Below are 26,640 nucleotides of genomic sequence, written 5' to 3' on the forward strand. Positions count from 1 at the left end.
CGGCAAAGGGCTGAGAGCACATCTGCTGCTCCGTGGGAGCCGGGGGTCTCACAGGACCCGGCTCCGTGTGCTCCCCTTGGTGAATATTCATTGCATCGCCGCGCATGGTGCACAACCGCCTGTTGCAACCAGACAGTAAATGCGATCGCCAGGGAGATACGAAAGCAAACGCCCTCGCGAGGATTGCAGGCAAGCGAGTTTCTGCCTAAGCAGGAGGATTTCTAGGACCTAAGCTCCTTAGAGATGGGAAAAGGCTTTTACTTGCAAGTGCAGCAGGGCTGTGGTTCTCCCTCCGTCGTCCCAATTCTGCGCTTCCAAAGCAGAGGGTCCGTCTGTCCGAGGCGGGTCCGCTCGCCCCTGCTGGGATGGAGGCAGCTGGACGCCTTTCTGGGAAGTGCACCCTTGTGCTTGGCACTGTGACATGGAGCTCATGAAGCAGCTGAATTCTTTGCAGGGTTTACGTTGCCTTTTTCAGTAAATGTTGCTGCTGGGTCAAACGAACGAATTCCACTGGGTTACTGCACGGCTGCCAGCGTAAGCACAGCCAGAGGCTCTGCCAGGGGAAGCTGAACTTCCAACGGGATGCAGACCCCTGGAGCGAAGAGCTGGACTGTGTCCTCAGAGTATTTCTGCCCCGTATTAAAGCACGTTGTGAACCTCCCGGCCGGCAGATGCTGAGAACACAGGGCTGTGTTCTTCAGCTGCTTTATGGGATGCACCTGTGAGCAAACAGGGCTGGGACTATCCAGATGTATTTCTGTCTTCCCTTCCTACGCATCCCAAAGCCAAATTGCTGCATTGCCCCTGGAAATCTGCTCCTGTCTTTGCCACCAACTGCTGGTGCAGGGCTCACGCAGGGGCCACCTCCTCTGTCCTTCCTCAGCAGACAGCCAGGCCCAGCAGGAGCAAAGTTGCTTCCCATTTCAGGAATCCAGTCTGCCGGGAGAACCGTGCCTGCAACCCCTCCTTCCCAGCTTCCCTCTCATTGCTGCCAGGGGGGCACCTGAGCCTTAACCCCAGCACCCTCCACTGAACGTCCCTGGCAAGAAGAGACCCTTCTGCCCCCGCCGAGGTGGGTACATGTGTTGTACAGACAATGCTGTACCCCAGGAGGGGATGCTGAGACACCCCCCCCTCCACCCTCAGCCTGGCCATGTCTGAACCACCTACGGGGTGCATCTCACCCCGGCCGTACAGGCAAACAGCAGGCAGCTGCCCAGGGACAGGCAGTGCCAGTCTCTACCAAGGAACCACAGCCCACATCTGGGCTCCCTGTCTGTTAATGCTTGTTACCTACAGCTGGATCCCAGGGGCTCCTTCATGAACCCCTCTCCATCACCTGGCCCTGTGAGGGTTCAGCGTGTGGACGGACAAGGATATATGGGGTCCAGAAAACATCCCGCCATGGGTCTGGACCAGCTGCCAGGACCCATGCCCACGGAAGATCCCAAGTCTCAGCAGGATCCCCCAGTTGGTCTGATGCAGACGGATGTCCCCTCACACTCTAAAGCCTGCTCGCAACATCTCTCTTCAAGCACTTTCCACCACAAGGAATGGCAGGACAGGCTGGGACTGCAGCCCAGCTCAGCAAGTCTGAACCCCAAACCCTGATGCAAGAGCTTGGCCAGTCTTCCGCTAAACCAGCCCACGGCTAAGGGGAAGGCCACCTTCTCCACCACTGCTTCTCCAATCCCATGCAGCCACCCACTGCAGCTGAGCCCAGCAGTAGAGGAAGATGAGCAGACCCTGGACACGGAAGGGAGAACTGAGCGGATCAGGCCAGGGCAGGAGCGTGAGACAGAGTGTGAGGCACGTCCCATCCACTTTTTTGCAAGTGAAGGGGGTAACCCTTCAGCCAAGGGGGAGGTTTAGCCCAGCCCCAGCTAAGCAGAGATGCTTGCCCCCAGATCCCAGGCTCTGTGATCCCTGGTCCCCCTGGGGGGGCACGGGAAGCCCAGCCAAGTGCAGGGCTCTGCAGCACACCCTTCACGTGCCTCTTCTCCGGGGTCATCCCAGCACACGTGGAAATCCCACCACTGCCAAACCAAGCCACCCGGGAAGAAGATAAACCCCCAGGAAAGGTCGCTCCCACCCGTCCCATCCCAAAGCCCAGCCTCCTGCCCTCTCCATCCAGACCTGACAACCGCCATCAGAAGATATACTGGACCTCAGCACCAGACAAACAGAGCCAGCCTCATCTCCTGATCCCACCACTGCAAGGAGTGGGGGGGTCCCTGGCAGCCGAGCGCGGAGGGAACTACCCCCCCCCCCCTTTGCACTCCCCAGCTCTGCTCCCCACAGCGTGAGCACTCGAGAGGGGATGGGGCATGGACAATACCTGGCTGGCACGGACTCCCAGCTTCATCACTTGCCATCTCGAGGGAAGGAGCAGCCGCCCCTCTCCTGGAGAACACACAGGGAAGGCAGCTGCTCTTCACTCACGCTGGAGCGGGTTCCTATGGCGATGCAGAATCAATTATAATAAAAGGTGGAGCACAGCAATTGGAGACGAGAGAAGTTTCGTGAGCTGCCTGCCTGGGAAAGCCAGCCCGTGGGAGAGCGCAGGGCTGGGGGCTGAGCCTGCCCACCTCTGGGCTACGGCTCCTGGATCCCTGTGTCCCCCCCACAAAAGCCCCTCTAATCCCCAGGGCAACGCACCTGCATCACTGCCCCTCCAAGACATCCAAGATCCCTTTCTGTCCACAGTGCGCCCGTGTCCGTCCCAGACCCACAGCCCCGGTCCTGGCAGCCTGAGATGCTCCGGAGCAAGCACAGCATCCCTTCGGGAAAGGCACACCCCGGCTGTTCAGGCCACTGCCTGCTGCACCCCGGACAAGGGACTGTGCATCAAAGAGAGGTTGGGAGCACAGCTGGCCGTGAAGATGTTCAAGGGACTGCAAAATCTCACTGCAGCTCCGCGTGCACCTTCCCACCCCAGGCTCAAGCAGCGATCCAGCCTTCTGGGATGCAAAGAGCTGCCAGGCTTGCACGGAGTCACACCCAGCTCACAGGGAAATGTGCCCAGGCTCTGGGAGCTCTCCAGGAACCTGACTACATGCCTGGACCTGAACCAGGAACCCAGCACAGCCTTGCCGCCCAGCAGTCCCGCACAAGCTCCCGGAGGACGAGCGCGCATCACCGGCTCTGCCTGCTGCTGCCTCCCACCTGCATGCCGTGCCCACCTCGGTGAGCCAGATCTGTACGAGCAAACGTGAAGGATGCATTTTCCGCTCTGGAGAAAGACAACAGGAGCCTTGGAGCCTGGGCTGATGAGATGCAATTTGGAGGAAGAACTAGCACCAGGTGGTTGGTCACCACAACCAGGACAGACTGACCATAGGGTCATTATCCACACCCAGCTTCAAGGGACATCCTCAAAGCTAAAAGATGCAGCACTAAAGGGGTCCAGGCCCCTGCCAAGAGGAGGTCAGCAAGTGTAAAATGACCTGCAAATAAATTTACTCGGTCACGCCACCAAAACCCCCAAGATGTTGGCACAGCCCGGCTGTCTGAGCTCCTCCCAGGGCCCCAGCAAGAAGGATTTGGCCATTCCCAGCCACTCCAGGAACGTTTTCAGGTCAAGCTCTGGGTGCAGGATGCCCCTTTGAGCGCAGTTTCTCCCCTAAGTCATCACTGCTTTGGCCACATATGGCTCATGGCACCTGCTGAACAGCAGATCATTGCACACGCAAATCCCCATGAAAGAGAGAACAGAAGAGAGCTCAGGTCCTGGTGTACCAGGGGATAGAGGCAAGTAGGAGGAAGAGGAGACTTCATGCGAGGGAAACCAGGGGGGACACCAACTGCTACCTGCTCTGGAGAAAAATGGACTCATCCCTCCTCATCCAGATGCTCAGGAGGGGACAGAAAAGACTCCAGCTGGCTGTTGGAGGCACCTAGAAATGTGGATTAGATGCCAAGGTTGCATGTAGCTGCTGGGAGCTGATGCAATCCCTCCCCATGTTGCTTCCCCTTTACAATTTCAGCAGTTTCCCCAGTGCAAACATTCATCCTGCAAAAATTAATCACCAAACCATAAAAGCAAACTCCTCTACGTGTAACGGTACCAGAGGAGCATAATTGTGATCCCCAGCCCCTTCAGCACAGGGCAGCATGCCCCCTTCCTACAATGAGGTGATTCATTGTAAATATCTGGAAATAACCACCCAATTTCCTGCGCGATCCATCCTAGCTGCTAATTGAAATGGTTTTTCTGAAAGGTGCCTACAGAGAGCATTCTCACACTTAATCAGTGCAGGGAACGCTCACTGCCTGGGGCAAAGGGGAGACAGGACACATTAGTGGCCTCCCTGCAAAATTAATATTGCTTTGCTAGTCATCTGTCCTCCAGCAGGACTGGGGGCGCGTGAATGAACAGTTCCTAAAGGCCGCCTTCACATCCACTCATGGAAGGGTCACGGGAGCCTTTTGTGCTCTGTGGTTGCGCTGTTTGTGGGGCTGCGTCCCCTGCAAGCCACAGGACCTGCTCGTCTGGAGGATCCTCGGGGCCCCCCTGCTGATGGGTACCCACTGGCAGAGCATCCTCCATGCAGTCCACCTCACCCCAACCCAACTCAGCCCAGTATAGCCCAGTCCATTCCAGCCCAGCCTAGCCCAATCCAGTCTAGTCCAGCCCGGTCGAGCCCCGTCTAACCCTCCCTTTGGCCCCACAGCCGTGATTTTCATGTGTCTCATGCACCATGATTAGCCAAGTAACCTTGCCACGTCCTGAACATCACAGCCCCCAGCCAGGATGAGACCTCTGAGCTGGTCACACACCAGCACAGTGTCCAAACTTACGGCAGCAGCTGGTCCCTGAGATGATGGCACGAGTTTTCACCATTTCCAGCTGTTGCTTGTTTTTCAGACCCAAATTTCTGTGGGCTTCCCCGTGGCTCATTTGTCCATCACCCCATCTCTCTCCAGCGACTGTGTCATTCCCCATCACCCTTTGCCCAAGGCTGTTGGGCTGTGAAGACAAGGGAGCGCAAACCAGCCCCGCGCCAGGTGCCCTGGCAGTTTGCATGCTTTCTGTGAAGAAGTCTGCTCCAGCCTTTGCTACCCTTTCTAAGCCCAATCTGTGGAGAGGGCTCCTCAGCGCCTCCCCCAGCCTTTCTCCTCTCTCAGAAGCCAGCTGGGTGCAATGCACAGAGCTGCTGCCGAGACCCAGGCTGCAACCAGCACCCTGCACCAGCCCAGAAAGGACCGTGCCCTGCCCCAGGGCATCCTCCCTCGTCCTGCCGCTCCGGTGTCCGACTGTGACAGCCGCCCTACTCCATGGTGGAGGCTGTGGCTGCATTTCGATGAGCTCCTGCTGATTTTATCTCCTTTAAACTGATGAGGGTTGTTTGTGCAAACACAATTACTTCAGCTGAGGGCTCTCCATGAGCCGAGCCATGTTATGGGTTGGACAGGATTTCCCTTGCTGGGATTGTCTCCAGCAGAGCAGGCTGCATCTGTGACACAGACTGGTCTCTTCGCACTGAGCAAGAGCCAGGAGGAGCAGGAAAAGTGCTGAGCATGCAGGTGTGCAGCAGTCCCGGCCCACACCTTCCCAAAAGCACAGGGAATAGAGTATCTGCGAGCAGCAGCAGAGCTTGGGTGCAGTGAAGACCCTCACTATTGCAACCCGGTTTGCCCTGGAGTCTTCCCAGAGGAGCACAAAACCACGCCAGGCATGGGGGTCACTCCTTGCTGCAACAGAACTTTGACTGTTCTGCCTGGCGGCATCTTGCAGAGACCAAGCAGGTCTCCTCTGGCCCAGAAGTTTCCAGCACCGCAGGCAAAGAGCCCATCAGAGCAAGGCTTCTTGACGAAAGCAATAGACCTTGTGCTGGGACCCCCCCAGCTCTGGGGTCTGTGTGGGGAGAGCAGATCTCTCTCCTTCAAGGAACTGGCAGCAGGGCGGGCCCAAAATGGCTTTAGTGACTACATGCGCGGATACCCCAAGACCAACGATTCTGTGCAAGTCACGCATTCGCCCCTTACAGTCAAGCCATAGTGCACACAGGATCCCAGGTCCAGTATACACAGGATCCCAGGTCCAGTATACACAGGATCCCAGCCCCACGGGACACAGAGCAAGACCTGTACGCAGGAGATCTCTCCTATGTCTCCCAGGACACCTGCAGGCAGTTGGATGGGTATATGTGTAAACTGATTGCACGGAGGTAAAGATTTCAGCTGTATCACTGCTTGAGCTGGCCACCTACGCTCCAGACAGGCGGGAAACATCTAAAAAAATTATCATTAAAAAAATAATGAAATAAAACAATGAAACATCTTAACCAGGATGTGGAACCAGCGCGATAGGCACGCTGCATTGTGAACTGCAGCTGAGAGCCGAGGTAGCGTGTGCTGTCACCTGCACACCACAAAGGCCTGAATTGCTGCAAGCAAATGTTAGAGCCTGGGAAACCAAGAGCGGACAATGCCACCGTGTCTACACCTAGCCTAAGAAAAAAAGGTCATCCTGGGAGCTGCTGCCCGGGAGCTCCTCCGCATGGTGCCAGAGGAGGTGGAAAAAGCCCCACGGAGAGAAAAGCAACACCGGAGCATTCAGAGTCCACATGTGGACCGTGGCCCACCGAGCTTTGAGAGATGCAGAGCTTCCCCTGACCCCCTGCTCCCCTGGGCAGTCCCCTCACACCATCTGCACATCTCCCGCGGCCCCCAGCACGGCTGAGCCCACGACTGCAGGCACCCAACCAGCCCGCGCGCACGAGGACGTGTCCCAGGCTTTGAGAGCGCAGAGTCCTCTTTTCCCCTAGTTTTATTTGCTATCCCACACTGATCCTCGCCCTTCCCAGCACTGTACCCTCTTCCTCTGTCCCTGAGCAGACAAAGACGAGCCGTGTCTGCGCTGGAAGCCTAATTCCAACTGCTCTAATGCTTTTGTCTTGAAATTCCTCCCCCCTTCCTTAAGTCTCTGTTAAAAAGTATATGCCTGGGGGAATTGTAATGTGGGGAGCTTCCCACTCTGCCCTCACTTCTTGGAAGGGTTTCAGAGCTGGAGGATATCCTTCTGCTGAAGATTTTGCCTCTTACAACAAAAAAAGCTGGATGAGCCTCAGAACTCGGAACACAAGTTCCCCGAGGCACATGGAAGACTCTGGCATTCAGAAATATCGATCCTGACTGCACTTCAGAGCAGAGATTTAATACCGCACCGCAGCCTGCGCAGTCACTGCCCCAGCAAAGCACCAGGAGGGGTGGTCCAGGCTTTAGATTATGCTAAACTAATTGCACTGTGGAGACAGCAAGGAAGTTTGTTCTGCCTGGACTTAAAGGAATTGATAATTAAATGAGGTTCAGCCTTTGCATTATCTCACCACTCGGCCAAGCACTTTTGAAAGAAAAAAAGCGGAGTGTTTCTCTAATCAAAAATCTATTCACCTATGAAAAGCAATAAATCTCAGAAAGGGATCTAAGCGCTTTTTTTTTAGTGCTGACGAAGTGATATTGTAAAATACTGCAGTGGTTGCACTGGTAAAACCCTGTGGCATGGAATGACTGTTTTTGTCTTTGAGGACAGTGACTGCAAACGCACACTTGGATGCTTCAGTTCAAGGCGAAAATAGTTGCCCATTGCTCAGTGAAAACCATTCTTTATTCATGCAGGTTTCACCGATTAAAGACTTTAATTTAACTGCCAATGGCAATTAACGAAAATTAACTTCTGACTTATTGTGAGGCTGGATTGCAGCAAGCGCTGCTGCTGCTTCAGAAGGGCTGGACAACTCAGGAAAGCTTCTCGCCTCTCCCTGGTCTGAAGGCAAAGTGCTGAGCTGCCAAGGAGCGAGGCGGTAAGGACGGAGCCAGGTCAGATGCCCGGACTCCCTTTCTTAATCCCCTGAGGCTGGCAGGGCTGGTGGCACGCTCCCACCTCCTTTCCTGGAAAGTACTGAGTGCTGACCTGAACCTTCCTTCCGAGGGCTGAGGATGCATTTCTCAACGTGCTTGGGTGACAATGAGGGAAGAGAGTGTCCTTTCCCCGGGCCCATCCAGAGCACTCGGGAGCAGCTGACTCCTCTGTAATGGCAGCTGATCAAGCAGAGAATTGCACCTCGTTACTCTTCCCTGTGAGCCAAGTTCAGCTTTGCAAAGCTATTATGGATAACATGAATGATGCTTTATAGTTGACCTGTTCTTTGATGTCTGCAAGTGTTGTGACCTCTCCCTGCGCAGCCTCCTGGCTCCAGCAGCCACCAAGAGCTCCCTTAACCGTTACAGAGAGGGGAGGAGAGGAACCATGGTCCTTCAGATACTCCAGCACCTGTAGAGTTCATGACAGCGTCATCTCTGAGTCCTCTGCAGCCAGGGACTGCAACAGTCACAGTCAGCCCTGGAGAGGACCAAGTCATGCCAGGGAAAGGGCACGGGGTTATGGTTCCTAGGCCATGTCTTGGAGGGTGAACAGGCAAGTGCAGTGCAAAGCAGAGGTGGTAAGACCAGCTGCCCTGGGCCCCGAGCCTGCACATTCCCTCTCTGTTTGCATCGGGTGAGACAGAAGCATCTCAAAGGTCATTCCTCTTTGCTCCCAGAGGTTGCTGCCGTCTCAACTTCTGCCTAAGAGACATAGTTAGTCTTAAGAAAATCCAGGATGGATGTGTCACCGGTTGCTGTGGCTTTGATGGCTGGCATTGGTCAGCAGACTGTTGATGATGGACTATCAAGATCTCCTACTTGATCACCTAAGTTTGTCCAGCTTGGTCCATATAATTCTCTTGACGATAAACTGCTCCACTGCCAGTAACCAAGAGAAAGAGCACAAGGGCTCATGGGGCCGGTGTAAGTGCCCGACCCAAGGCTGGGATGCAAATTTGGAGCTGTCACCAGACAAAGACCGGGCTTTAAGCAAATGTTTGCTGTCTTTTGAAGCAGACCCTCCTTGGGGAAAAAGACCCCTTGGACTCAGCATAGCCAAAGCCAAAGCAGCCCTTCCCGCACCCCCAGAAGGTGGCCAGAGAAATGACTCTGCTCTCCTCACCAAGCAGCAATGCCAAGGGGTTGGCCAGGTCATTGGCAGCGGCTGGATTAAGTCCCCAGATCCACAGCTAAGGAACGGTATTGATATTGCAAGGTCAAGCCACTTGAAAGCTGGGATTTGCCAGACAGAAGGTTGTCTCGGCCACTTTAATTAGGCCCCTTCTGCAACAGCATTATGATACAGCAATTAATGGCAAAATCACTCACTATTTCTTCCCATGCCTGGGCAGCTGTTCAATGTCTCTGCTTATTTTCCTTTTTCAGTGTTTGGCCTTGCTGTTCCACGTGCTGCATCCAACCCTGTTTGGACTACAAGACCGTGAAACCCCTTCGCAATTACTACGGTGAACTCAAGCTCCAGGAGGGCTGAAGAATCACCCCCCAGGACAGAGGATGAGGGCAGACAGGGGTTTTGGAGGAATTTGTTTCTGGTTTCAGTCTCATCTCGCCAGACGTATAAACTGACATTTTCTTCCCATGGACAAATGTGGGCCAGTGAAGAGGTAATCATCACTATGTTTTGTTTCGGGTTCTATTCTAAAAGACAGAGGTTTTATTTGCAACAAGAAGGAAACATAAGGTTTGTCCGATTTCATTTAAGCCAAAATTTTCCTTCCAAAAAAAAAAACCATACCCTGCGGTAGATCCGCAGCAAGCTCTTGTAAACAGGTAGAGCTGGGCACAGCGACAAGCAATCAATATATGATTTTACAACAGAAGCCACCAGGCAACCCTGGCTCTACAAGAGACAGGAAAATGAGGGAGGACCTGGTCTTTTTACACCAAATCTAGCGCACGTGACTGCTGAGGAAGACAGAGCTGCAGGAGCCCTGTTGCATGTGCCACGTTGCACAATGGACCTGCTGAAGTCCTTGAAATAGCAGCTCTGTTCCTCCCGAGATGGAAGGTTGCTTTCATCCTCCTTCCCCTCATCGGATGGTCAGGAACCTTCTCATTTCCAGCTCCGTTTTGTCCCAACCAGGTCCATACACAGATGCCCAGACCTGCTGGTCACCAGGGACCTTTCCTGCTGTGTGGCACAGGCTGAGACCCGCCGTTGTGCCTGCAGGCAGGACGAGGAACGGGGCTGGCACCACGGGGCCGAGGTGAAACACCTGGCTACTGCTGTGCTGTGGGGCAGAGAGGGAGCACACTTGCTTCACTCTAATTAGCGTGAATCCTTAAATACAGTGTCCCCTTCCTGACTTCAGCATGTGTTAGTGAAATAGCTCTATCAAAGCTGCCTTGTCAGGGGACAAGAAGTATCTTTCTGCTGGGATTATACAGCCGTGGAATTATCCCTTGCCTTTGACAAGATCAATTAATTACTTCAAAGTCATTTGCAGTAATAAATTAACTTCTCTTCTTTCCTCCCTGTTAAGCTGGAGTGTAGCTGCTGAGTAAATAGAGGTATCTGGGCATGCACACAGTGCCCAGCTTGAGACCTCCGTGGCCAGGCCCTGAAGCAGCTGAAGGCTGAATTTTGCTCCCTGGAGATCTCTGCTGGGTTCCCTCAGCTCGCTGGCCAGCCGTGCTGCAGGTCTGCAGTCCAGACATGCAGGAACCTGGGCACCTCTTGACAGAGCTCCAGGGTCTCCCTGTCCCTCGTTGTCACAACCGTGGATGCACACATGCTCTCCACCACCACCCTGAACAGGCATCTTCAAGCCGCGGGAGAGCTCATGCCTTGCAGCCCAAACTCATTCATGCAGATGGGGTTTACCTCCCCATTTCTACTCAGACACCGGACCAAACGCTCAGCACCAGTTAGAGCAGCACAGAGAGCTGCCCCAAACTGTCCCCATATCTCCCTGCACTCCTCCCAGAGGCGCAGAGGTGGCCTCATGTGATGGGCAAGGGTCCCCGCCTTAGGAGTCTGTCTTGGGCTGGGGTGTGAGCACTGGGTGGAGGCTGAGAGGCTGGAAGATGTCCAGAGGAGGCTGAGAAGGGGAAAGAGGTCCTGGAGCGATAATTTCCAGGGGCCAGGCAACACAGACAAACATAAGGAAGAAATCCAGACCTTGAGTCCCAAGGAGAAGACTCTTGAGGTCTCTTCAGACAGTCTGCTAAGGGGGAACTAGGAGCTGAAGCGAGACTAACAGAGGGGGGATGCACCCACGGCTGCAATCAACCTCCGAAACAAATTCCTACAGCTTTCAGTCAAAACCAGCCATTTTCTAGTTGAGCCAGGGTAGTTTTCCGATAGACCTGCTGGTAAACAAAAAAGAGTGAATGCAAGGCTGCTCCCCAGCCAGCCCCGTGCCCGGTGGCACGCTGGAATATTACATGGGTGTCTCCCACCCCAGCCCCACCATCAGTCCTTGAGTCTTGGCTGTGCAGAGGCAGGAAGAGCACCGGAGGACATGGGCACAGCAACGTCAACCGGGGTCCAGGCTTTTGGTCCCACCAGCCACATGAGGACAGCCCTGGTGACTGGCTCTGTCAGACACGCGTTGGCAGCATGTGAGCCATCAACCCTCCAGCTTTCTGGTTGCTCTTTTCTTGCTGTGGGTCTACACAAGTAGGTTTCATGTCCAGTCAAAGATGGGCTATGTCCTTGACCCATCCTCCTCCACTTGGGGAGACCCATCTGCCTGGCTCTGGAAATGGTTCTGTCAAACCCAGGCCCACACAATGGTGAAGGAGAAGCATCTGAAAAGCAACATGGTTTTCAACAGATATATTCAAATGATGCGTCAGCCCAGGTGACATGGAGGCTCCAGGACACAAATTGTGTTGACACCTTCACTGGGACACATTAATCTGGTCCTAGATAATTCACGCAGAGAGTCTAGTGATAAAGAGAAGCATTCCCTGAGCAGGCTCTTTCTGAAAGAATTTGTCACCATCAATAAATTGCTGGGAGATTTATTTCTGCTAGCCCTAAAATTGCACACAAAGTAATGTGATTTGTTCAAACTCTTTAACACGCTGTTCTTCTTAATTTAAAGTCTGTTGAACTATCTTTATTTTCTTAGCACATTATTAATTCAGATTCTGGCTCTGACGTGAAGGAACTGAGGTGCCTCTAGAGTCTGTTATTTGGGAATGAAAGGAGGAAAAGGGCAGATGGAAGGGCTTAGACAGCACAAAAACCAGCTCAGTGTAACTTCGAGCTGGGAATAAGCAAATGTTATCCGTGTCTTGCACATCACTTATGTTCTTCTTCACGCCTACAGCTTTGACTACATCAAGATAACCCAGCTCCAGGCTCCCCAGGCGTCTTTCATCCAAGACTACGTAAATGTATTTCACTCTCCTCAACCCTCTGACTTGCCCTGGCCTTGGAGCCCGGATTGCAACAACCCTCCGAGACTTCACTGAATTTAACTGCTGGCACACTGGACAACAGCCATCTCCAACCCTTCAGGATAGTTTGCCAGCTTTTGCAGGACACCTGTCCAACCCATGCACAATTTAATGAATCTTTCCTTCACAGCAGCGCCTCTGAGGCCCATGATGAGGAAGCTTGTGCTTTTAACCAGGCTTTGTGCCACAAACTGTGGCAACATCTCATCAAAACTGCCAGCTCCAGCATCTATCTCTGCTGAACCTAGAGGTGCAGGGATGAGAACCTGGGGAAGTGTTCAGCCCAGGGTTGGAGCTGGTGTCATCTCCAGCAAGGACCCACAAATAAGCATGGAAACACCCCATAAATGCCAAGGAACACATCTTCCACCGTTTTTGTACAAAAACAGCTAACTTCCACCCCGTGCTGGCTGAAACCAGCGGGTAAATTGCCTGCAGGAGCCTTCCTGCCTTTAACCTCCATGTCCCTGAGCAGGGCTGTGTAAAACAACTTCAGCAATTCCTTGGCTGAAAAAAGCTCCCAGTGAACATCTGCTCTGAAAAGCAACAGCCCTTCACCGTTTCATTAACAAGTTCCCCAGCAGAAGGAGCGAGCTTTGCAGATGCTAAGCTTTTGTTTGCTGTGCCTTAACCGGGAACAAGAAGTCTTGGGCCAAGGGGGAGCAGGGGGTCACCCAGCCCCAGGTAACGGGAGCTCCAGCCCTGGATGGGTGCGCTCAGCCTCATTAAACTCGGTGGCGAAACCAAGATGCACAGTCACTGCTTCTGTAGATCGGGGACTCTGACTGCCAAGCTGGCTGCCCGGGGCTGTGCTGGCAATCTGGAAGAGTGAGAGCACTGCAAGCTCTTGATGCTAATTGCTCGGCTTTGGCAGTTGTGCTCCTCTGTCTTCTTCTGTCTGTATCCTGATACAACCAGAGACCTCAGCATCTTCCTTCAGGCACAGCAGAGACAATTCCATCACCTTGAAAACCTCATGACCTCTCCTAATGTCATGGGGGAAATTGCCGGACTATTGCCAGTGGGGAGCATGTGGGCATTCTCCATGCTACAAGCCGCTCTGACCTGCCCACGTTGCCTCATCTCTCCCATCATCTTGTCTATTAATTTGGGGCTTATCCAGTCCAGTGCTCTGAACTATTTATCCTCAAACACTTAACAGCCATGCCTGAATGAGAAGCGCAGCCGCATCAGTGGGGAGACAAAGCCACCTCGGAGGAGATCAACCCATGCACGGTGCCTGTTGCACCCTCCTGACGCTTCACCACTGCAATTGCACTCCCAGCTCATCTACCTCTAAGCCTGTCGGCTCCCACAGCATCCTGACTCCGAGAGCAAGCCTGTGGCCAGTGCAGGTTGCCATGGTACCCGCAACGTACCTTCACTGCACTGACATTAACCGCAAGGTTATGGCACGGCTTTTCTAATCGCGCTGCTGCAGCCCGGTGGCCTTCATTGCCCGGCTATAGCCTGGCGCGGCTCCAGGGCAGAGTTAAGGTGCTCGGATCCAACCACTCTCTCTATACAGTTTACTCTGCCTTAAGTGAGCAAAGGTCGGTGTGGGATCACTGCCACCTCCCTCACCAGATTCCTCCCCCCCCCCCCCCCCCCTTAAATCACTGATTCATATTCTCAGTCTTAATTGCATCATAACCCAGTTTTGTCTGGGAATCTATTCCAGGAACAGGAGGGTGCCTAATATAAAGATACTGGAGGGACTGCATCTCTGGGAGGTGCGGGCATCATTACAGTGAGGGCTGGTGCCAGCAGAACGTGTCTACCAAAGTATCATCGTGCAAAAGGGCCTTGATGTATAGAGCAACGTGCTTGAGGAGCTAAGAAACAGCCCCAGTGTTCCCCACTTCTCCCAACAGTGATGGTCCTGCTCCCGTGGGGCTCCTCTGCATCTCCCTCCTGCCGAGGGAAAATCTCAGGTCCCAACACATCCACCCAACATCTGCTTATGATGTCCCGGGGACTCCAGAAACCAGAGAACTGTGGCTCTAGGGGTTATGGTTCCTTTTCCCAGAAGCTCAGCAACACCAGTGGGAGAAGTCAGAGAATAGGGAAGGGAAGGGAAGGGAAGGGAAGGGAAGGGAAGGGAAGGGAAGGGAAGGGAAGGGAAGGGAAGGGAAGGGAAGGGAAGGGAAGGTGCTGCCTTTTGCTTCAGATTACCTAGAAATCACCGGAGAGGCAAACCTCACTGGCAGGTGGACCAGCTGGGTCACGGCAGGCACAGATGTCCTGGCTTTGCTGGGTTTCGGAGCAAAGGGCTCGCGCAATCACCTTAACTGCTCTGGGAACCTGAGCTGCAGCCAGAGGGACAGAAAAAGGATGCCAATTCAGAAAGAGAGACAGGCATTGGGCCAGTGGGAACAGCTTGGTTAAGCTGAGCATCAGTCTGAGATCTAACACATTTTAATCAGCAGGACTAGATAATCTATGCTGTGTCTCCCTTGGAAAACCAGTGCTTAAAGTCAGGAATCTTTAGTTGGGATTGCTAATGACTGTGTTGAGCCAGGATATGTGATTACAGGCTATTGATTACTCTCCTCTTTCTGGAGAACAGCAAATATGGTTCCTGGACTGAAGAAAGAACAATAGATACACAAGCAACTACAGACTCCACATAGTCCAGCTACAACAGCACTCAAGGTTTCTAAAGTAAGCTGGGAACAAAGCAAAGACGTATATGTGAAATAAGATAAAATGCTGCAGCATTAACAACGTATGACCACGCCAGGCAAGCTGACAGTTCTTTTTAATAAGATCACTGTTTATAGAAAGAAATTCCAATTAATGTCATCTACCAGGATTTCAGCAAAGCACTTGGTATGGTGAGAAATCTGTAGTCAGGCTGGGGGTGATGGTGAACGAAATAGGATGAGCTGTCAGCCAGAGAGGAAGATGTGAGGGGGTTGCTGAAAAGGGAGTGTGTAGAGATGTTTCTAATGGAGTTCCTCACAGCCCATTCCTGAAGACTGACTGCATTTAGGTTCTATTACTGGCCAGACACAACCAAGTAAGAAAGGTGCTGGGAAAAAAATGGAAGATGGTCGTTTGAGAGGCATCACTGAGGTCATGGAAGACTTGGACATCACTGGAAAGATCATAGGGTCATCAAGGAGCCTAAGCCATAAAGAAGAGGGGGTCTGAAGGATCAGGATAATGAGGTGAGAGAAGCAGTAAGGGTAAGGCTTTACAAGCCCTTCGCTGGAAAAGTGTGTGCAGGTCCAAAACATGGTCTCAAACAGGGCTGGATGCAGGGAAAGCTGTGCAGGTCATCAGTGGGATGCGAAGTTGTATGATAAGAGACAAGAAGAGCTCAGCCTAGTGAAAAAACAGCAGAGGGGTAATGACTGCCGTCTAAAAAAAAAACCCTCTAGAGAATAAGGAGCAGAGAGGGTGAACTGCTGTTAAATATGAAGGCCAAGAGTAGCTCAAACACGCCATCCTAGGCCGGCAGGGAAATATTTCAGCTGGAATCAGGCAGTACTCCTCCTCATCCTGAAGACATCCTGACCTGGGCACAGGAAGCCTGATATACTCACCAAAAAAGATCTTCTGGTGTGGCAGCAGTGGTTACATACAGCTGCTTGTCTGGACCCTGCTGGGTCTCTCTAGTTACCACCCAAGGCCTCAGAGATGCCGACGATGGCTGCTACCCAGAAGATCCTGAATCAACCCAATAGACCCATCTAAACCACCTGTAGCAGACAGCAGGTTTGAGCTGTTTCCCCATTATCCACCTTCAATGTCCAAGAGCAGACTGCACTCCAAACCTCTGTCAGCAAAGCTAAGGCACTCAGGAGCATAAAGCAGATGCTGACAACTTAGCCGACAATACTGTAGCAGTGGAACTGAAAATGTAGATGGTCACAGAGGAAAAGAAACCACCCTGGTTTTGTTCTAGGGCTGGATACGCAAAGCACCTTCAAAATCTCCTTGTCCAGAAGAAGCTGCATCTCTCCTGAGGGTCTGCTAGTACTACAGCAGTGTTGCATTCAAGGATGGCTGCATCTCTACTGGGACTATACTGCTGCATGCACAAGCACAGGGTGGGTTAGCACGGCCACTGTGGGGACACAGCAGTTGTCACCAAGCTGCGACCAGGGTTGCAAACAGGGTAGCAAACTGCTGGCCCAGGATTGGGGCCCTCCCTAGTGTTTCCAGCTCTCCTTGCAGGTGGAGGATGGCAACGAGCATCCCACTCCCTGGTCTAATGGATGAGTTTCCCCTGTGCATGCTCCATATGTGCGGCAGAGTGGCTCGGAGAAGAGCCAGCATGCAGAAAATGAGAAGCAGATGTAATCTCAGCAGAACAGGAACCAGGGGACGCAACTAGAATGAGTGTCTCAATAATTAAAACACCCTAATGAGCATGCTGGCAGGGAAGGTCCCTGCCACTACACTGCAGGTGAGGAACTGATGCAGTGTCCTCTCCTTGGCACCCAGGCTTGGCATAAGGAGAGCCAAAATCCACTTCCTGAGCTCCCAGGAGCTCTCTAGAGGGATGCCCACCTCAGATCTTCCCCGCCAGCCCCGAAACACGGATTTGCAGTGCAGGAGGCAGTCTTTCAGGCTGCAACCCCAAGCATCCTACAGCAGTGACAGCTTTTAGGAGGAGAGGGAGAGATGGCCCCACCTAAAGGGAGCACCTTGGACATAAGAGCAAGAGGGATGCGCGATCAAGGCAATACGAGGAGATTAGCTCCCCCACAACGCCAATAAAAGTGTTTCGGCAGGTGGCCCTCTGAGCAGGGGAGGACAAGGGGGAGATGGAACCAGATCCAGAGAGCTTAGGGGATGAGTGAATCCAAAGGCAGAACTAGTGTCTGCTCAGCCCGTGGCTGAGCTTGGCAAGGGAAAAGGAAACTCACTGAAAGAGGAAGCAAATGCAAAGCCAGGGTTCTCCAAAAGCCCAGAATCACACCCATGCTGCTTCCCAATTTTCAGGTCCTTCAGGCAAGAAGCACTCGCCAGTTCTCACCACTTCCTCGTACCTCTTGTGATGCCAGAAGTCTCACGCCAAGCCTCTGGTGTCACAGGAAGATGGTTTTTTTAAAAACAAAAAAAAAAGCAGCACCAGCCATCAGAGTTCAGCTAGAAATATGAAACAAAGCTTAAATAGACCACAAATAAACACTCAATAGATTGTTTTCCGTATATGCTTATTTCCAAGTGAATGTCATGAAGCTGAAGTGCTTAACCTGCCCTGAGGTAATTCTTCTTCATAGCAGATATTTAAGAATTGCTTTATTCTTTGAAAACTGCCTGTGCTGTTGGTAACTGAATAATATCCTTAAAACCTGCACCTGTACTTAGCCTGAGCTTATTTAGCTTCACCTTCCAGCCACTGGGCTTAGGTACACCTTTGCTGGGTAGAACAAGGTGGTTCTCCAGCCAGGCTTTAGTACCCTGTGATGAAGACACCTCTGATAACCCAAGCTTTCACTGTAAAGCCTCTGTTTCCCATCTTTACTCATCAGTCACTTTCTTCACTGATTTTTCTCCAATTTATTAACACCTTTCTGATCAGCCCCGGTGACTAACGGCAGTAAAGTCATAGCCCCGCTATTGCTCAAGCCCGCAATTCTCCAGCCGAGGACCTCATTTGAGTGTCAGTCACGGCCACACGCTGGAAGTCCAGATCCCGTTCAGTATTCACCCTGCTTCCCCAAACCTCTTTCATTTTTAACAAAACACACACCGTTGGCTAGGTGCACCTGCTGAACGAGCGATCCAACGCTCTGTATCACTGAACTGCCATCTCAATTACACACATACAGCTCCTCCAGTCTTTACATCCACCAGACATTTTTTTCAGAGATCACATTCTGGTTTTCTTCCAGGCCGTTGATCACCGAGGAGAAGCGGCCCTGCGGAACCCAGCTGAGTCTTCGGTGCTGGTCCACCCGTGGTCATTACCTCTCAGACCTATTTCTCAGCCTGTATCAATACATTGCACAAGTGTCCAGCCCAGAGTAACTACCCATCCTCTGCTTTTGGTGCCCTACCAGAAGAGCATCAACCCAGCCCCCTGAAGCCCATCGGTTCTCTTTTCAGTCAGCTCGTGTTCAGGGGTGTCTCTGAAGTCCTCCAGCTGATCCAGCTGTGAAAGAGCCTAAACCTCACTGCATCCGACACAGGTTCTTATGGCAGCCAGGCAATACCGCATGGGATACCTGTAGTATGATACCATCACCGACTGGGCTAAATCTCAGCGAAATGCGGACGAGAAGGGTTCATCTTTGGCAGTCTCCCATTGCGTCCTGGAAAACAAACTGAGGAGATGTGGGCTGAATAGTGGACGGTGGGGTGGGTGAAAAATTACATGGACTGTCGGACTCAAAGGTCAATTGTTTGGGTGGAACAGGCAGTTGATTACAAGTGATGTTTTTCACAGGGCAATACTGGTACAGATGTAATCTCAAAACCTCAGAAAGCTGAAGGAAAGAACTAACAGAAACCTCAGCAGATACAAAGTCCTGCCACCGAGCCAGAATGACGCCGTACACCAGGACCGAACGGCTGGAAAGCAGATCTGCAGCAAAGGACATGGAGGTCCTGGTGGACAAGTTGGCCAGGAGTCAGCTGTATGCCCTTGAGGAGATGAAGGCCAACTGCTGTATGATGTAGGGGAGGTGTCAGCTGAACCCATCAACCAAAACACAGGTGAAGAGAAGAGCTCCACTGGAGAGTGAAATGAGGGAGCAGTAGAAAGGGCAGAGGGTGCCAGAGGCTAAAGGACTAATTTCCAAGAACTCTGACAACCAGTTAAAACCTCCAGAAATGCCACTGCCCCGGGACAACACACAACAGCACACCTCGCTGTGCTCAGGACCAATTCTCCTGCCCCTTCCAGAAGTCACAGTCACTTCTTTGCTGGTCAGAGTCCAAGAGGGTGGAAAGCAAACTGTCTTTTGCAGAAATTGCTTGCACGCAGCAGTTAAAAGACAGTCATCATCTCAGATTTCTGATTATCACTTAACAGAAGGAAAAGACCGAGCCTAACCGAAACCGGCAGACTGTTATTAGTGATTATTTGATTCCTTGACTAAACTGGAGCCCTGGCCAACTCAGAGCCCCTTCCAGGCCTCTCTTTGGGCTGCAGATACCGGTGTTCTCTGCTCTAGACAACTCTGAATCTGGGAGGACATGTAAGGACAGGACAAGAGTACATCTGGGGACAGGGCTGATGTCCTCAGAGACCCCGATGAAATCAGCCTGGTGGGAGGTAAATATTTCCAGATGTAGAATCCCAGAATGAAACGTTCCCATTGTTAACCGGAATAAAACTGGTCTCCACTTCAGCGTGAAACATTGTAATAAAATGTTGTATAAAGCAGATCCTTGTCATCTTAATCAACATTTGAAACTGAATTTTTTCATTTAGAAAAGAAAACAGCATTTTTTTTTTTCTCAAAGTTAACATTTTCCCATGGAAAATATTGACCAAAACATCAGGATGCTGATGAAAATATTGCCAGGAAATTTTCACCCATAGGGGTTTAAGGAAATGCAGGCCCTCTTCCGGCGCTACCGCTAATTCACTGTGTCCTGGAGACACCGCTCCAGGTCAGGACCGGGTCCACCAAATGCGGGGAAGATGCCCTGTGGGTAGGCACCCTTGAGCGGGTCAGCCATACGGCACCCCAGGTTAGGAAGGGATGAACTTTCCCTTTTTTCTCAAAGGTAGCAGAGGCCACCCCGTACCAACTGTGTCTGCAAATACGTGCATGGAAGACCTCAGAAAGGGGACACGGAGACTTCGTCTTGCAGGGACCCAGCCTTGCTTTGGCCTTGTGAATGTGGCCTGTCCCCCTCCCAGTGTCAGAAGCTACGAGTGAATCATTTGAAGCAGCTGGGTAACGAACTGACATTGAGTAAGCATTCGTGACTGGGAGCGTGTGACTCATTACAAATATTTAATGATGAGTTCATCGGAGCAAGACCTTAGCACATCCCTCAAGTTCCCTTCAGAAGAGCTGAGAACGAGTCATTATTTCTTGGGGATCGCATACAAATACAGACACGGTCCCTTACCCAAATACCCAAATCCACCCCCCGAGAGCACCTGCATGCTCCAGACACCCCCTGACACATGCACAGAGCACTCGCTGTATACGCCACGCAGGCACACCAGCCTCCATATTGCATGCAGGCATGCAACACATATGCAGTACATACCCCACCTCCACATACATACACATACATCCTCTCCCTCCCACTCACCCCGATGAGTACACACGCGCTCTGGTATGCCTGCACAGATTTTTACTCCTTGGACAGCCCAGACCAACGCACCACTGATCTGCACCCAAGTCCCTCATCTGATCCGGCAGCCCTGGGGTTTTTTTTCCCTTTCTGAGGGTCTTCCATACGACTGAGTCCTCCAGTCCCTGGGTGGTTACACCTAATTCACCCTCCTAACGCCTCTGCACAATACAGAATATCCCAGAACATCTCACGGCCTCCTCCAGGGCCTTTCCCCACAAGCTCAGGTCTCAGGAATGAGAAAATGCCTTTTTAGCCTTGGTGTCACCCCCAACTTGAAGACAATTCCTTGGATGCTCGGGACTGCTCTCTCTGCAGGACCTTCATCCCAGTGCTGTGCATTACACACCGTCCAAGGCCACGCGCAGCGAGAGAGCTTGTGAAAGTGCAGGTGCAGCAGGGGCTGGTGTCCAGGGGACCTTCTGCAGGGAAATGAAGGAGGAAGATGGGAAACAAAGCTAGGCATTCCCCACAGGCAGCCTGTGCTGCTCATTTTTTTTGAACTAGCATTTTTCCTCATGTTTTTAATAGCTATTAAAAGAAGATGGGGTACATGCCTTCCGTCAGCACAAATACAGGGATAAGTTTATAAGATAACTGCCTAAAAAAGAGTATGAGTGTTTATGCTTTGTGCAAACAATACCCAGAAATGCTGACTAATTCTTGTAAGATGGTAAGTAACTGTATTATTTTTAATTAGCAATTAAATGACTTGGTAATTTCTTGCATTTAAATAGTAATGTAAGTACAAACAATGCTAAGCAAATCCGGTCTTTAGCATTTAATTACCAGGCTCTCCTATGAATTATTTAGCAAGTGAGCAAATACGCTACTCCAAAGAAATCCATTGCTGCAATTAAGCGATTTTAAATTATTTCTTTGTCTGGGCTGCTGTCCTGCCTGGCACCATTCATGTGCAACAGCACGCACAGCAGTGCCTGGGTATTTCTGTGGATGGTGGAGCTGAATTCCGCAGAAGAACAATCCAGGCTGGCTGTAAACGTGCAAGTGTTGGGTTGCCCACCCCAGCCTGCCCAGCTCCCTTGCCGTCCTGCAGCACTGTGGCTCTGCACAGTACCACACGTGCAGCCGGCATCAACAAATCACAACAAGCTACCCTAGAGCTATCTTCAGGAAGGTTTTAAACAAGGAACGTCCTGGATTCATGAAAACATGAGGATCTCCAAAAACCACCTGCCCCCAGCACTGAAATAAGGCCAAGGATGCTCAGAACAGTCACTTGCTTTGTTAAAATGCAGCTGAAGGGGATTCTCCCAGAACCCCCTCGTCACCAATCTGCATCTCACTCATATCTAACCTAAATCTCATTAGCTCCAAATTAAACTGAGCGCTTCTCATCTTGTCCCAGCAGACACAAAGAACAATTGACGACTTTATAACAGCTTTATGGGTTGGGAAGAGTTCACTCCCTTTCTTTGCTAATCAAATTCAGCTTGTTCTGTCAGCCCTCCTGGTCCTTCTTAACCCCCTCAAGTCCCACTGCTTTCTCCAGCAGGGTGGGAGCAATGTTGGGAACACACAGGGCTCTGCAGAAAGATGGCAGAGGGATGCATCTCAGGCAGGGAGCCAGACCACCCAGAAAAAACTCTGCCAAGGCTTCCTGCTCCCACCCTTCTACCTTGCTTCTCAGTTTCAGAGCATATTTCTCAGGTCTGGTGGAATGTGGGACAACCCAAGAAGAAGATAACAATTGCAAGAGGAGTATCCCATCCCATCCTAAACAGCACTGAGCCTGCTTCGTGGAAGGACGGCTGACTCTGCTTTGCCTGGGACGCAGCCAGGCAGGGCTGGATTGCACCGCACTGTGCAGGAGAGACAATTCCTTCCGAGATCAGTCAGAGGGGAAGAGTTGGAGCCTGGCAGAGTCTGCTCTGGGGCTGAAACTGGATCATTTCTTGACAAGCCTCCTGCTCAGATAGTAGCATCACCACTAAACCCCAGCGCTTGCCAGGCAGTGTGTTCAACTGCAGCTCCAGTTTCAGAGGGAAATAGATAACATTAACAGAGGCAGCCTTAAATTAATGCATTGCACCCCTCGGGTGGTACCCCCTCAGCCCTGTGCACCAGCACATGTTTCCAAATCAGCAAACGTCTCCTTGAGGACTTGAATTATTCAAGCTATTTTGGCAAGATAGCTCACGCTTTGCCCAAAGCTGCTCCATGTATCTGTTCCAGCAATGGCAGCGTGTGAAACCATCCCCTTTCGCTGCCCTGGGCTTCCCGTCTGCCGGCAGGCAAGAGCACGCAGGAGAAGGAACAAGGAAGAATTGCACAGGATGCTTTTCCTAGCAAGGACTGTGCCTTCTCGCCCCTTAGCTCAGCCCGAGGTAATGGCGAAAACAAGGGCTGTGACAGAGCAAGCTCCTGGGGACTTTTTGTAATTCTTTGGCTCAACGACAAGGAACCTGGGACTGGAAGGGACCCAGGAGCCAGCCAGTCTGGCCTGGTGCAATCAAAGGTCGTACAAACCCTTCCAGAAATGGATCCTGCTTTGTCAAGCCCAGCTCAGCCTCTGTTCGCCAAGGCTGTTCCAAATCCCCGTTGTTTGGATGGGCTGGTTTCCAGCTAGAAGGGTTACTGCTGGCCCTTCTGCCACTTGCTGTGAGCAGGCACCAGGAGGAGGAAGGAACGTGCCCTGGTGAGGGCTGTTCAACATCTGTCCTCGTGTTAAGGACCACAGCAGCTCAGCTCCACCACATTCATAGCTGAGAAGTCGATGTCATCCGCCCAAGCCATGGTCTGGCCACTACTGGCCTCCACACAGTATCTGAAACATCTCCTGGGGCTCCTGACATCTGAAGAGCCGATACCCAAGACCATTCCCCATCCTGCCCACACTGAGCTCAGGTCAGCCCACCATTTCTCTTGGGTGTGGTGGGATATAAACATCCACAGCTCAGGACACACACGGCTGCAGCCCACCCTGTCCTGAGGATATCTTCAGATGGCCAAGCCATAACCCAACCTGGAGAGCTCATCACAGTGCTGGGGAACTCATCTGTAACTCAGCTCCTGTATCCAGATCCTGGATCCTGGGCTGCATTAGAAAGGGCACAGCCAGGGTTCAACCCTTGGTTGAACCCAGGACTCCTGGTATTAAATTCATAAAGCTCCCGCTCTCCAAATGAGAAGTCCAGCCCTGCTGCTGGCTCACAGACCTGTTCAGACTTCTCCGCTGGAGAGGACTATCCCATCTATTCCAACAGGGACAGTAATGGCTTCAACCCAGCTCCAAGCGGCTCCTGCCAAACTCAGAAGGTAGCGAGAAGAGAAGAAAACAGCAGCCAGGAAAGGGCAGGTCTGGACGAGGCACAGCAGACAAACTGCACAGCCAGGGCCCTACAAAGAGGCAAGCTGATGAAACAGCATATTAAGGGTTTCCTCTGCCATGGGACCGACAAGTGGTCTCCAACCCAGCATCCCCACACAATAATAAATCCAAAAGGAGAATGAAGTTTTCAGATGCCAACATGGGCTAATTGCTCTCATTAAGAACATCACAGGAAAAAGAGCAAACACCCTGCCTTTGGCAGTTGAATGCTCTCAAATTTATCCCCTCTACCCATTCAGTTCAGAGGCAAATGGAAGCAGGAGAAAGAGGGGAGAAAAGTGAGGGCAAAACCTTGCTGGAACTGGTCTACCTCTTCCACAAAGCATCACAACTGTTAACAGACCTGCAAAGTTTGGGTATGAGGGCAGCCCAGACAAACTGCAGTCCCCTGGGAGAGTTTTAACTTGGAGAACATCCCTCCCAATTTTTGCAGGCAAGTGCATGACATTGCAGGACCAAGCAGAAGACCTGAGGAGCTGAGGCAACCAACAACAGCAACCCCCGAACAGAGCTCCTCTGCAGCAGCGTCAAAACATCTCCAGTCAGCTGAGATGAGCTGATAAAAATGCAGATCGATTCCAGGGCCAGGTCTTCAGCTCGTGTAAATCGATGCTGTTCCCGTGACTGGAGCAGATTGCTACTAACTCAAAGTAATGTTATCTACCATCAGCAGTAAGAGACACAAAGCTGCAGGAAGCCACAGTATCCCATTTCTGCTTTCCCTTAGGGAAGGTGCTAATCAAATCTCACTTCTGCCACAGTTCCCAGCATCTGCCACAGTTCCCAGCATCTGAAGCACTCCCCTAGCCCAACCTATATTTCAACAAGCAGCAAACTAGCTATGCAGACAACGGAACTGGGAGCTACTGTGTGGATCAAGGTGGCTGCCCTGGGGTTGTTGAGCGTCTTGAGTCTAACCAGACCCAGAGCCTGCTCCAGGGATGTGCTGGGGGGTGGACACAGCTGACATATAGCATGAGAAACCAGCTGCAAGACGTACAGAACTCGGGCAACCATGAACCTGCTACAGACGCAGCACTGCCCTGGATCATAGCAAGGGCTTGAGCAGATCCCTCTGACCCATCCATCATCTCCTTACCCCTGGCTGTAGCAAAGCTGCCCACAAATTCTCCAGCGTATGACACCATGGCCAAGGATGCATCTGTGCTGGAATGGTGGGATGAGGACAAGAGGACAGCCAGGCTAAACCCTCCTGCCTGGGCTGATGACTTTTTAGTGCTCATGGAGGCCCAGGACCTTGCTTTTGTAATCCACTGACTAGAACCAGCTCAGATGTCCAGCACAGGGCAAAGCTCTCCAATCCCTCCTGTGAACTTATTCGGCAGTACAAAAGACAGCCCTGATGTTTGATGCTGCCTGCTATATTCATCTGCTGTTGGCAGATATTTTGGTGCTAATGAACCCTGGTGATCTTCTAGAGGCACCAAAAGATCACCTTCAGAGCAGGAAGAGTTTGCTAGCTCCTGCCCTGTTACCATTGCCAAAGGCAGCCTTACAACTGAGTCGCTCCCCCCTGCCCTAGACCTGGTAGGAGCACTGTCAAGACATTTCAAACTGCAGGTACTTGTTGGTTGGCGCACAAGGTCCTGCACAATTCCTGAGCCCCCCGCCAGAGCCCTCCTGCCTCCTTCAAGGTCAGCGCTGCTGAGAAAGCTCAGCCAAGCAGGCTTACGCTGAAGCCAAGCAGACACGCAGGCTCTTCACTGCAAAACCCAGGGTTTCAGAATGGACCAAGCCCTTCCCCAGGTTGATACCCAGAAGTATTGGCACCAGGAATATCTCACCCAGCTGCCACAGACAACAGTTCTGCATCCCACTGCCGCTCTCACAGCTGGAGTCTGCAGCTCTGGAACTCAGCATACAAAATCAGGGGGAAACAGGTCTACATTGCCCTCCTCTCAGGGGTAGGGATACCGGCTTGGGGGACCAGAGCAGCAATATTACCCCTGCAGCTCAGCACGGGGATCGCTGAAGCCCTCTCTCACCTGGGTCACAAGTCAGGGACCCCCATGTCAGGCTGCCTACCAGACCCCCAGCAGATATAGGCTGTCCACATTAGGAGCCCAGGCTCACCAGAATCACATTGGACACCCTGCCCTGGAGCCAACACGTGTCACAGAACACCCAAAGGCCCTTAGCTCCTGCCTGATGTTTCCCTCTATGTGGGGTTCACCACCCGGAGCCCTTTCCCGAAGTTCAACACTCACTGTCAGAGAGCCTTGCTGCAGGTCGTGCTGCTTTTTATCCTGAGTCCTATGACTGCTGCCATTTCCCACTGGGGAGGGGAAATTCAGGATCCAGTCCCGTATTCCTCAAGGGTCAAACCTGCATCTCTGAGCCTGGGAAGCAGGGCACGAGGCGCAGTGGGAGGGAAGGAGCATCCCCAGGACTAGAGCCTCAGGCAACAGAGAGACCCCAAATCCTTTCAGCCCACTGCTGAAACACTTCCCCCCTCCCACGTCCACTGTGCCTGCCTTATCCTGTGGGTGCAGAGCAGGAACAACAGGCAGGGACAGACAGGAGAGACAGGACTGCCCGTCTGCAACTACAAAACATCAGTCCTGCTGAAGAAGGACCATGCTCAGTGGAGACCTGTGTCCCATCCACCCACCTGCTTTGGGCTGCAGCTAGTTTGGTTGCCACTGAGCGAGGCTCCGGCAGTGCCTTAGGAGATACCTAAGCTCACAGGGCAG

The 26,640-nt window shown here is 52.2% G+C and overlaps 1 protein-coding gene across 2 annotated transcripts in view; it reads right to left on the minus strand.

The window, feature by feature from the left end:
- CTXN1 (cortexin 1) overlaps positions 1 to 26,640 on the minus strand; it is a 44,263-nt gene that overhangs the window by 5,858 nt on the left and 11,765 nt on the right. The window contains exon 2 of one of the 2 annotated variants that reach the window (XM_076359520.1): positions 2,339 to 2,456. The exons of the other annotated variant lie outside the window; for it this stretch is intronic. The gene's annotated coding sequence lies outside the window, so the exon portion shown is untranslated. The remainder of the gene's footprint in view (positions 1 to 2,338; positions 2,457 to 26,640) is intronic. 2 annotated transcript variants of the gene reach the window in all.

The sequence above is a fragment of the Aptenodytes patagonicus genome, chromosome 25 (assembly GCF_965638725.1).
Source record: "Aptenodytes patagonicus chromosome 25, bAptPat1.pri.cur, whole genome shotgun sequence".
NCBI classification, from domain to species: Eukaryota; Metazoa; Chordata; class Aves; order Sphenisciformes; family Spheniscidae; genus Aptenodytes; species Aptenodytes patagonicus.